Here is an 11,315-nt window from a genome sequence, read left to right as displayed (position 1 = left end):
GTACATTTTCTGGAAACAATAGATCACCGGTTGTGCCATTTGACAGTACTGACCATCAGTGAACAAAATTAATTATTCTGTGAGCTGCCTAATAAATTTCTGTAGCTAGGCCTGCATTTATAAAATCCAAAGGGCCTTCTTTTCCTGGATGTTCAACAGTAATAACGGAGAAGGTGTTAAAATGCACAGATTGTCTCATGAAAGAAGAGCAGGAGGAAAAAAGTACGCGTCCAACATGTTCACACTCAAAGCAACATAAGCTCAAGTGTAACCAAGACACTTGGAGGAATCTTTTCAACACTGAGTGTCCCAAACTTTTGCACTTTAAGGATTAAGGGGATTTGGAGATTAAAGACACCGTCGCTAAATCAAGGGTTAAGTTTATTGGGAGGAATTAAAAACATAGACCGAAAAGGTTAGATTGTGGCTTGCCCTCACAATGGTACAGACTAATAACACAAGAAGGAAAGGTAGTCATATTAGCCATAAGAAAAATTCCAAAATCCAAATCAGTGTAATACCTTTATTAAGCCAACTAAAAGACCCCCCAATGTGCAAGCTTCTGAGATCTCCAGATCTCTTCTTGAGGCAAGATGAGGCAGAAAGCGGCTGTGGTGAGGGGTTGGGGAGGGAGGAAAGGAATAGGAAGAAAAAGAACTGACTTGATGGTGAAATCACACAATGACCTGGTTCACACATGGCTGATCACCCATGATGGGTCGTCGAGTTGTGCGAGCCCGATGCAGTTTCTGCAGGGGTGGCTTATTTTTCATGAATAAACCACCCTGAGTACCTATAGCTTGTTTTAGGGTTGTTGATACCCATGGTGGCTTGTTGTGTTGTCTGAACGCAGCAGGGCAAATTTGTTGTAGGTTGTTGGGAATGGCTACAGAGCCAGATGGCCAGAGTGGCAAAAACTGAGGTTGGGACTGAGGTCATGAAGAATTCTGCTGCAAAGATACCTGGGAAACATGCCAGAGCTGGTGGCAGGACTGAAGTGGAATGAGGGGGAAACAAGCCATGGCAAGGCTGATCATCTGTCAGGTTAGCAAGCAAACAACCAACCCATGGTGGCTTATTCACAGGATGGCTTAGTGTGATGTGCAAACTCTCCCAGTGGGCACATTTGCACGACACACTAACCCACGATGGGTGACAACCTATGCACTGTGAGTTGTTCTGTGAACAACCCTCAGTGTATGGTTGGTGCACTTGACAGATGATCAGGCGCACCACTCACAGTGGGTAGCGTCTTTCCTCTCCCTTGGTCCTCCAGCCGGCTCTGCCCAACACCACAGGGGACTTGGCAGCAGACCCCATCTTGTCTGCTGCCAAGCCCCTGTCCTCATTTCAATTGTGGTTGGAGCCCCCTTTTTCCAGTGCCCCTTTCCCCTTGCCAGCAGCAGCCCCTTCAAAATGCCCATACAGCACTTTGGAGGGACTGCTTCTGGCCCCTCTGGCTCCTGCCAAGCCCCCCGTCCCCACTCCGACTGTGATCCTGATCACAGGTGGAGCCGTCTTTTTCTTTACATTGTTTTTATTTTTTGGTGCAGAAACGGAGTTGCGAAAACTTTTCCAGCCCTGTTTTAGGTGCACAAATGGCCCCTTAATTTTTTTAAATTTTATTTTGGTTATGCGTAGTTGCGTATTTCTGCAACTGCAGGTATCCAAAATATAGGGGCTTGCCTATGCTACTCCCTTCTATGTCAAACATACAAGGGAACAGTCAAGGCTACGCAGTTGACAGGTGGGGAAAAGGGGTGGGGGAAAAGGGTGTAGATCACCCCACTAGCAAGGGTATCCCCAGGTCTCAATGCATTGCCCTGAACCTTGGGGTTGCCCTACTAGGAATCTCCACTTCCCTGAGGCCATTGCACCTATTCTTAAGGGTGCCGAAGGTGCCACCCCCTTTTTCTATTCAGATTGCTGTAACCACTTCTATTTTGACAGCTATCCAAGTGGAAGCAGTTACCCCCTTTGGGGTAGAGAAATGGGCTGGCATGCACTTTATATGAAAACAGGGTGCTGGGAACTCAGGGAGGGGTGCACTAGAAGGAAGGGATCCCCAAAGATCAGGGTGGCACTTTAAATCCCTGGGGTATCTTGGCAAACTGACTGATCTTGAGCACTTTGACAGGTGGGGAAAGTCCTCAAGATCACCAGTTAGCCAAATCCCCCCCCCAATTTAAAGTCTTGCCCCGACCATTAGGAGTGCCCCCCTTCTAGTCCACCACACCCCGAGTCAGCAGGACCCTGTTTTCATAGAAAAGTGCATCCCACCCCTTTCTCACTGGTTTTTTACTAGCCGCATGGGAGATTGACAGCTGTCAAGGGAGCTGCCAAAATGTGCAAGATGAGGTCTCCTCATCTTCTTTCTCCTCCTTGCTACCATTTGCCTGCTTGGCAGGCAGAAAGCCAGTGGGCAAGCAGGCAGGGGCATCTCCTCCTCCTTCTAACCACCCCAGTTGTCAGGGCCAGAGCGAGAGGCAAAGGAATGAGCAGGTAGCATTGGCAGAGGGGAAGCAGGTCCAGGAGGCTCTTATCAGCATGGCATGAAGGAGCCAAGACTTACAGACTGTGGGAAGCATTTACCTGGTGACCCATCCAGGGCTGATGCCGAAGCATCATTTTGCAAGCGATCCCCAGAGGTGGGGAAGAGGTCAAGGGATGAAGCCTGGATAACAACAGGCCTGCCTGCAAGGGGGGATAACCTTGTGTTGCATCCCCAAGTGCCAGGCCTGGCTTTGAAGATAACAGAAAAGCTTCTCCTGCGCTTTTCCCAGGCTGGAATGAAATCTCTTTCCCCAGGCACAGTCCACTGTGTCAAAAATAGCAGACTATTGGGGTGTTTAGTAACAGTACCACCATTAGACTTGACATTGTGTGGACAGGATTCCAGGCCAGTGGCAACTCAAGAATCCCTGCAGCAAACCTTATGCTGGCAACACATGGCCTTCTGCCTTTGTTTCATGAAGACCTGTCTTCAGTAGATACGATAAGACGCGCAATGGGCATCATTAAACCTACTGTAGCAAGTTGCAATTAATTGCAACGGATCAGCCACTGAACTGGCACACTGTGCAGGTGCCAGTCTAAATATTACACACATCACCAAGGCAAGAAGATTAGCAGCAGTTGAATGAGGTATATTAAGATGACAATGCACCAGCTGAGTATGAATTAATGCGTTCCGTACAATGAAAGAAAAACACCACGTTCAAGCACTGGATGATATGCCCCAACCTAGAACTCCTCCCTGCTTTTCTTCAGTTTGCTCAACTGAGTAATTAATCTATTTTGGCAGTCTGAAGATGATACCAGTTTTTTTTCTTCTCCCTGTCCATCATCATTATGTAAGAACATAAGAAGTACAGTGGCTACCAGTTCAAAAGAACTCAGAAGAATCAGACCAAAATGCCAGTTATCCATAATGCACTCAACTCTTGTCAGTTTGTTCCTAAAACGTATTGCTTCTCAGCAATAAGTTCAGGCCATAAAACACTACTCTGAAGTGCCAGAATATAATGAGTCTGAATTGTAACACAAATATGAAACAATTCTTCAACTTGTTTCCTATTCTTCAGCTTGAGAATCAACCCCTTTTTCTGGCCCTCTCCAGAAAAAATATAATAATATTTTAATAATAATGTATAGTAATTTAAATGCGGGCAACCGGTCAAAGGGATAACATGTGGCCTGAATCAGCAGAACGTCTCAACTTCTTGTGATGCCGTATCCTTGGCAGTCACCCAACAACACTGATCCTTGACGCTGGCTCTGCATCTTCGCAGTGTATAGCTATGCACACATAGGCATCTCTGAACATGCCGACATTGGTGGTGGGGGGGAGGGGGCTGCTTCCCCCTCATGCATTCAGTTAGTTCCAGACTGTGTGATCCTGAAGAACTGTCTGCAGGATATTTATTTTATTATTTATTTATTAAATTTATTAATCGCCCATCTGACTGGTCACCCAGCCACTCTGGGCGATGTACAACCCACCATAAACAATTTAAAACAATAAAATTTTACCATAAATTTAAAAAAAAATAAAAAAAATACCCTAACCCACCCCAAATGCCTGCCTGAACAACCACGTTTTTAATGCACGACGGAAGCTCATTAAAGAGGGGGCATGACGGAGTTCCCTAGGGAGGGAGTTCCACAGAGTGGGGGCCACCACAGAGAAGGCCCTCTCCCTCGTCCCCACCAGTCTAGCTGTCCTGGCTGATGGGACAGAGAGAAGGCCATCCGAGGCTGATCTTGTTAAGTGGCCTGTCTGGTGTTGCTGGAGGCGCTCCTTAAGATAGGCTGGGCCGGAACCATATAGGGTTTTAAAGGTCAAAACCAACACCTTGAATTTGGCCCGGAAAACAACTGGTAACCAGTGCAACTCCTTCAGCACTGGAGTGATGTGATCTCGCCGGCGGCTGCCTTTAATCAGGCGAGCCGCCGCATTCTGTACCAGCTGCAGTTTCCGAACCGTCTTCAAGGGTAACCCCACGTAGAGCGCATTACAGTAGTCTAAACGAGAGGAGACCAGGGCATGTACTACCGATGGGAGCAGATGGTCGGGAAGGTAGGGGCGCAGCCGCCGTATCAGATGGAGTTGATACAGCGCTGTCTAGCTCACAGCTGACACCTGAGCCTCCATGGACAGCTGGGAGTCCAAAATGACCCCCAGGCTGCGGACCTGGTCTTTCAAGGGTAGCTGTACCCCATTCAGGGAGTTCCACAAACACAATGAAAGTATTTGGGCTGCAGGGAACCTTGGCAGTTAATTGCATTAGACGTGTACAGATGTTAACATAGGTTGATTCAATTCAATGTCATTCCCTCTAGTATGTGGTGGTGGACGACCTATGACCCTGGGGCTGCATGTGGCCCTCAGCCTAATTTCCTAAGTCCTCTGTAAGCAATCAGTACAGACCTCTGCCAAGAGTGGTCTGTCTGGGTCCCCCTCTGGCAGCACACCTGGTAGGGAAAGCAAGAGAGAGAGACAGAGAGAGAGAGCGTGTGTGTGAGGGAGATGAGAGGTGGCAGAAAGAGAAATGGGATGGCCTCAGACAGATTACCTCTGAGGGTGATAGACAGAGGGGAAAAAAAGTTTCTTTGATAGAAAACAAGTTCCCCACCCCTACTCTAATAGCAAACCTGGTTAGTATTACTAATATGATCAGATTGGAAGCACCCAAAATAATGTAGTGCTTTCTGCATAGTTGGAGGACTCCTTAGGTATACAGAAGTATATTAGTTTGTAAATTAAAAAGAAAGGGTTTCTTTAAAAGTCTGACAAAGACCTAATCTGATTGCTTTCCAGGACCTAGACAACACTGAAGGCCTTAGAAATGTAGAATCATAGAATAGTAGGGTTGGAAGGGGCCTATACGACCGTCGAGTCCAACCCCCTGCTCAATGCAGGAATCCAAGCCAGAGCATCCCCGACAGATGGCTGTCCAGCTTCATCTTGAATGCCTCCAGTGTGGGAGAGCCCACCACCTCCCTAGGGAATTGGTTCCACTGTTGTACTGCTCTAACAGTCAGGATGTTTTTCCTGATGTTCTGCTGGAGTCTGGCTTCCTGTAACTTGAGCCCATTATTCCGTGTCCTGCACTCCAGAATGATCGAGAAGAGATGCTGGCCTTCCTCTCTGGGACAACCTTTCAAGCACTTGAAGAGTGCTATCATATCTCTCCTCAGTCTTCTCTTCCCAAGGCTAAACATGCCCAGTTCTTTCAGTCATAGAGATTGAATCCAAAAAGAAAACAGAGGGCAAAGGACCTGGCCTGCTCCAGCTTTTTAGCTTATCCTGGAGAAGAGATTATGGTTGGTGGGATGGATGCCATGAGATTAAAAAAAAAGTTTCCTGCCAACCTTATATGGGGAACTTTCAGGAAGGGGAAGAACGACTCTTTTCTGTTCCCTCTCTCCAGAAACCTCCCCTCTGCATGATATAGCAATACAGTGCTCAGGTTCAGAATTGGCAGTCAGTCCTGAACCTGAGCCTTTTAGAATTACATAGCACAGTGGGAGGGAAACAGAAAAAAGGGTCATTATTTCTTATCCTCATCCCAAAACCTCCCCACACCCCCAGCCCTGGACAGCACTATAACGCTCCTGTTGCAGACTAGTGGAGCCCTGAACTGGAGCACTCCCACTATGGGGTGGGGATACAGAGCAACATGCTGTTGCGGATCCATATTAGTACAATCAGAATACAAAGCAGTTAGCAGGCACAGTTTTTGTCTTTTCAATGCATGCTTAATGAGTGTAAGTCTATCAAAAATTACTGGTATTCTGGATTAATGGAGTACAAGGCTGTGTTCTTGGGTCTATAGCACTCCGTTTCTCAATTTGAACACAACTCCAGTTGGATACATTCAATATATAGGCAATACATGTCCTGTGACCATGGGTCCTCGTGCACACAAATATGCAAACTCACATCTATACAGGTGTACTTGACCTACATGGAAACGTTGGGATGGCGTGCACACAGCAGACTATGTGTACTCAAGACAAAATGGGGGTAATTAGGTCATTAACAAAGATGAAAAGCTCAGTTTGAAACATTCAAGATTTATTGGACCACAGATGTGTACACAGAAAGAAAGCATTGATTAGTATATCACCCCCAGCAATGGATTCCTAATAATATTTACAAAGCAAGAGAAAACGGAGGCAGAGAGAGTTATGGTTCACCAAATAAGGAGTGGAGATGGGGCTAGGGAAAAAGCAAGGTAGTACTTGGAGGCTTAAGCGCAATGGGATACCATGAGATTCAGTGGCTCAGGGTGGGCCATGCAAGATTGGATATATTTTGAGCAATAACAGAATAAAGGAAGGAAGGAAGGAAGGAAGGAAAGAGAAAACCAGGGTGGGTATATTTACCTGTTTCCTAGGAAGAGTTATGGGAAGAGCTTCACTTCCTGGTTGGTCCCAGTCACTTGGAAACTCAAGAGTGGGCAGTGGCTACCTTGGCTTCTCAGGGCTTCTGGATACCCATTCACCACCCATGAATTTGGGGCAACCTGCATGGGCCGGAAAACTCTGGTGTGTGAAGTGACCTTTGTTTCCAGGCAGACCAAGCCTGCTATCAGCAATGATGGGGGGCTGATAGCAGGCCGAGACATTACTAGGAAACTCTGAACCCCACCAGGTGCAGAAGATTGTTCAAACACAGAATTTGGAATGGGGGACAGTGAAGCCAGTGTGGTGTAGCGGTTAGAGTGCTGGACAAGGACTGGGGACACCAGGTTCAAATCCCCACTCAGCCATGAAGCTCACCGGGTGACTTTGGGCCAGTCACTGACTCTCAGCCTAGCCTACCTCACAGGGTTGTTGGGAGGATAAAATGGAGAGGAGGAGGATCACATAAGCTACTTTGGGTTCCTTGGAGGAAAGGTGGGACATGAATGTAGCAAATAAATAATAGCAACGCCTCTCCTGGATAGTTAACTAACCCAAGGGGGAAAAAACAAACATGGCTAGAGAGGCAAGGGAACTGAGGGAAAGGAGGTCACAGAGGTAAGCTAGCTAAGTGTTGGACATGCTCTGCTCAAGGTCCTGCAAAACCAGGGCCAGCCTTAGGGGTGGGTGAGCTAGTGGTCGCACAGGACATCGTGCTGAGGGGGGTGCCAAGCTGAGCTCAGTGGCTGTGTTTTCGAATGCACTGTCTGCAGTGAGCTAGGGTGGCAAAAAGCAAGTGTCTAACCTTTTTTTAAAGGTCCTACAGGTTGTCTGGGTACTAGCTACAAAAATGATCTTCCCTCAATTAGCTTGAAAGTATTTCTTTATCCAATGTCCACTTTGATGTCATTTGCACTAGGTAAAAAACAGAGGAACAAAGCTTTAGCTTGAGGCAACATCACTGAGCACTTAAAGTACTGTAAACACTATAAGTACTATATAAATGATAATAAAATAAAGCCGTGAGCTATAAAAGGTCAGCTGGATACCTTTTTTATTTATAACTTTCCTTTAAATAATGGTTATTCTAAAATAAAGAATGCTCACCAACAGATGGGAACTGCTACGAAACAAAAAATATGTAAGTGAAACCTGTGCTAGTTCTGCTGTGTTGCACGGCGCGCTGCCACTGCTCAGAATGTGGCCTTTCTAACTTTGCCTTGTGCAAACTGTAGCACAGTGGCTGAGAGATCAAGGTTTTGAGCAAGGTCATTCTCAATGGACATCACACCTTCACCAGGCCCCATAAATCCTCTTGGTGCCCTGCAAATCTGATGTGGGGGGCACCAAAAGCACTCCTCGCCCGGGGCACTATTTATCCTAGGGCCAGTCCTGTGCAAAACCTTAGCAGAATGCTCTTGGCTGTTTGCTTAGCCACTGGTAGGGCAAACCACTGAGCTTAAAGACAACATACCTTAACAGTCACACTGCTTACTTTCCACTGCAAGGCACTGACTTTCTGGGTCTGTGGCCCCAATGTTATGGTCACATATGCAATGCAGAGGACTCTCAGGGGTGGCAGGAAGTTGGCTGCACTCCCAGCAGGTTTGGGCAGTAAACCTAAATGCAACAATGAAAGTTTCACAAGGTGTGATGTTCTATCTGGGTATACAAGGCAGCAAGGTGGTGGAAGTGAGGTGAGGAAAAGCTCTGGTCCAGGAAACGGGGGTTTGGCCCCAGAGGGAGAGAGAGGTAGTGCTAGGGGTAGATCACAGGGAAAGGGCAGCTTGCCAGGCGAACCCTAGATCTTAGAGCCATAAGAGACAGTGTCTGAGTGTGTTAGGTTCAGTCTCTTCGGTGTTTGGACTTGAGGGAAGTTACAGAGTTCAGGCAAACAGCCCAAAGGAAGCAACAACTTTGGAAATACCCAGGATGGGTTCAGTAGCTTGGTTCTGGGAAATGAACAGAAGCCTTCCTTGGGCTGGCTGATTCAGCATGACAAAAGCCAGAGGTCCATGGGACAAACAAATGGAAGGTCTCAAATGAAGAGAGGTCACGAAGGAAGCCCAAGTGGTGCTTTCACCTACTGATTTACTTTAAGCTTCAGGATTGGAGAACAATTCCTGCCAAGGCTTCAGTTTGGCCAATCTGTAGATTACCTCATGGATTGTTTGACTAGGGTGGTGACTTAAGGGGTCAAGAAGGCATCTGCATTTATCCAGATTTCCCATTGCTTTTCACTCACATGAGGGCGACTCCTATTGACGGTAGAGGACGCACATACTGCCACCAGGATCCTTTTGCTCCTGCCATGTGGCCCTTACCTATAATTCATATTAGATAAGGTGCTAGGATAAGGCCAAGAAAATACAAATGTAAATACAAATAAAGGCTATCATGGATGAGCTTCTCGGTAATAGTCCATAGATTGTTTTGCAGTGGGCCCTTTTGCCGATTTAGCTAACGCTGATCAGCAGCAAAAAGCAGCCAGATGTTCTATTTAACGTATGTGACAATGTTCTCTATACAAAATGGGGGGCATTTATCAAATTTTGATTTTAACATATGCGCCAAACTCACTTAATTTTTATTCTGTATGCCTTGCACTTACATTGTGACCTGAATTTTGTGGGTACTTAACAGCAAAAGCTAAGACACACATTGATTCGATACGTTTGATGGAAATGCTATACCTCACTGGCATAGACTGAGCTGGTCCTTCCAGGGGAGATGGAAGGAGCTCTTTAAGTTCTGGCTCTGCAGAAAACAAGTGCTGCCATCTAGCGACTGACCTTTCTGAACCTCGCCCACTATTTGGAAGCCATGTCCTGGTTTCCAATACAAACAGACAGTCGCGTGGTAGGGAGTCCTTTGGGAACATCTGATTTGAGCAAGCCCCACTAAAATAGTGCCAGAGTTATTCTGTGGGCCAGAACACATTTCTGCACTGGGAAAAAGAAGCTGTAGATCTGTGCTAGAGCACCCGCTTTGCACGCAGAACGTCCCAGGAACAATCCCTGGCATATCCAGGTATTGCTGGGAAAGAGCCCCACCTAAAACCCTGGAGGGACCCCACCAGCCAGCACAGGCAATACGGAGCTATATTAATGGTCTGAGTTGATATAGGGCAAGACTTGGTATCCGTTCATAAGTACACACAGAAAAACAGCACAGGTTTCAATCACATATATCCTGGGTGGGCAACTTGTAGCCCTCCAAATGCTTTGGCCTACAACTCCCATCAGCCCTAGCCAACATAGCCAGTGGTGAGGGATCATGGGAGTTGTACGCCAAAACATCTGGGGAGCTACCGCTGGTATACTTTATGGTGTAAACAAAAGGTTGTTTGCCTTCTTTGGGGATCCCGAAGTCTAAATTCCCACAAGTTGTTTCATAAGACTCATATTTCTTTAATTCATGTACAAAAGCCTATCTGCTGGAAAGCAGGTGCCACACATGTGTATTTTCTGTTCTGATCTATGGTCAAAGCAACAAATCATTGGAACAATTTGTTAGGTGCTTTCGGATAAGCAAAATCATCACAGGCTCTTGGACTCGAAAAAGCTATTGATAATTTATTGTGAGAAATACACACAGTGCAAGGGCTGCTGTAAATGTTCAGGGAAATGTTCAAGAAAAGGGGGTGGGGCTGAACCAGACTCATGTGCTCCATCCTATCACACAGGAAGGACGAGGAACACCCGATGCTCAAAAACCCTGCAGCTGGAATAAAGTAGAACCTCTTATTGCAGCTGAAATACTCAGGCCACCGATTTGACCCTGAAGTATGGCTTATGATACGTCCTTTCAGGTTCATACCCACGTGGAGTCTGAACTATCTCAAGGTTAGGAATGGCACACAGCACCTCACTGGAGCAATCCCTTTGCCTCTGTCACAAGGGGGCTGCCAGCAGATCACCCTTTTGCTCCAGACCCATAGCACCCTTTTGCTCCCAGCTCACAAATCTCTGAGCTGTGCTGCTGTCCCCTCTTGCTTTCATCTGGCACATTCCAAGCCCAGAAGCCCAGGTCCCACCTGCGATGTCCCACCCAAAAGAAGAATTCACCCAGTCAAGATCAACACTACTGCGGGATGGGGTGGGCAGGGCCAAGAAAGACCTCTAAATGACTGGATAATAACCTTGCTGGAAAACCAGGTGTGAAGACCTCCCCTTCACAGCAAAGGCACATGTGAATCACGTCATATGTTAAAGGAGGGGGAGTGAAGTGGGGAGAAGATCAAGACCATTCCTCCTCATGTATGTTCTGCCAAATCACCAGACTAGCTGAGTAAAGCAGGGAGTTGGCTAGAAACCAGGCCAGTTCCAATGAAGCAGAGAAAGAAAAACTGCAGGGGCACTGCACACCCTGCACCGCTAGAGGTCAGCACAGAAACAGGCCACAAC

The sequence above is a fragment of the Heloderma suspectum genome, chromosome 2 (genome assembly GCF_057233095.1).
Source record: "Heloderma suspectum isolate Gila_16-S chromosome 2, 16-S_ref, whole genome shotgun sequence".
NCBI classification, from domain to species: domain Eukaryota; kingdom Metazoa; phylum Chordata; class Lepidosauria; order Squamata; family Helodermatidae; genus Heloderma; species Heloderma suspectum.
Note: the sequence above shows the minus strand (reverse complement) of the source record.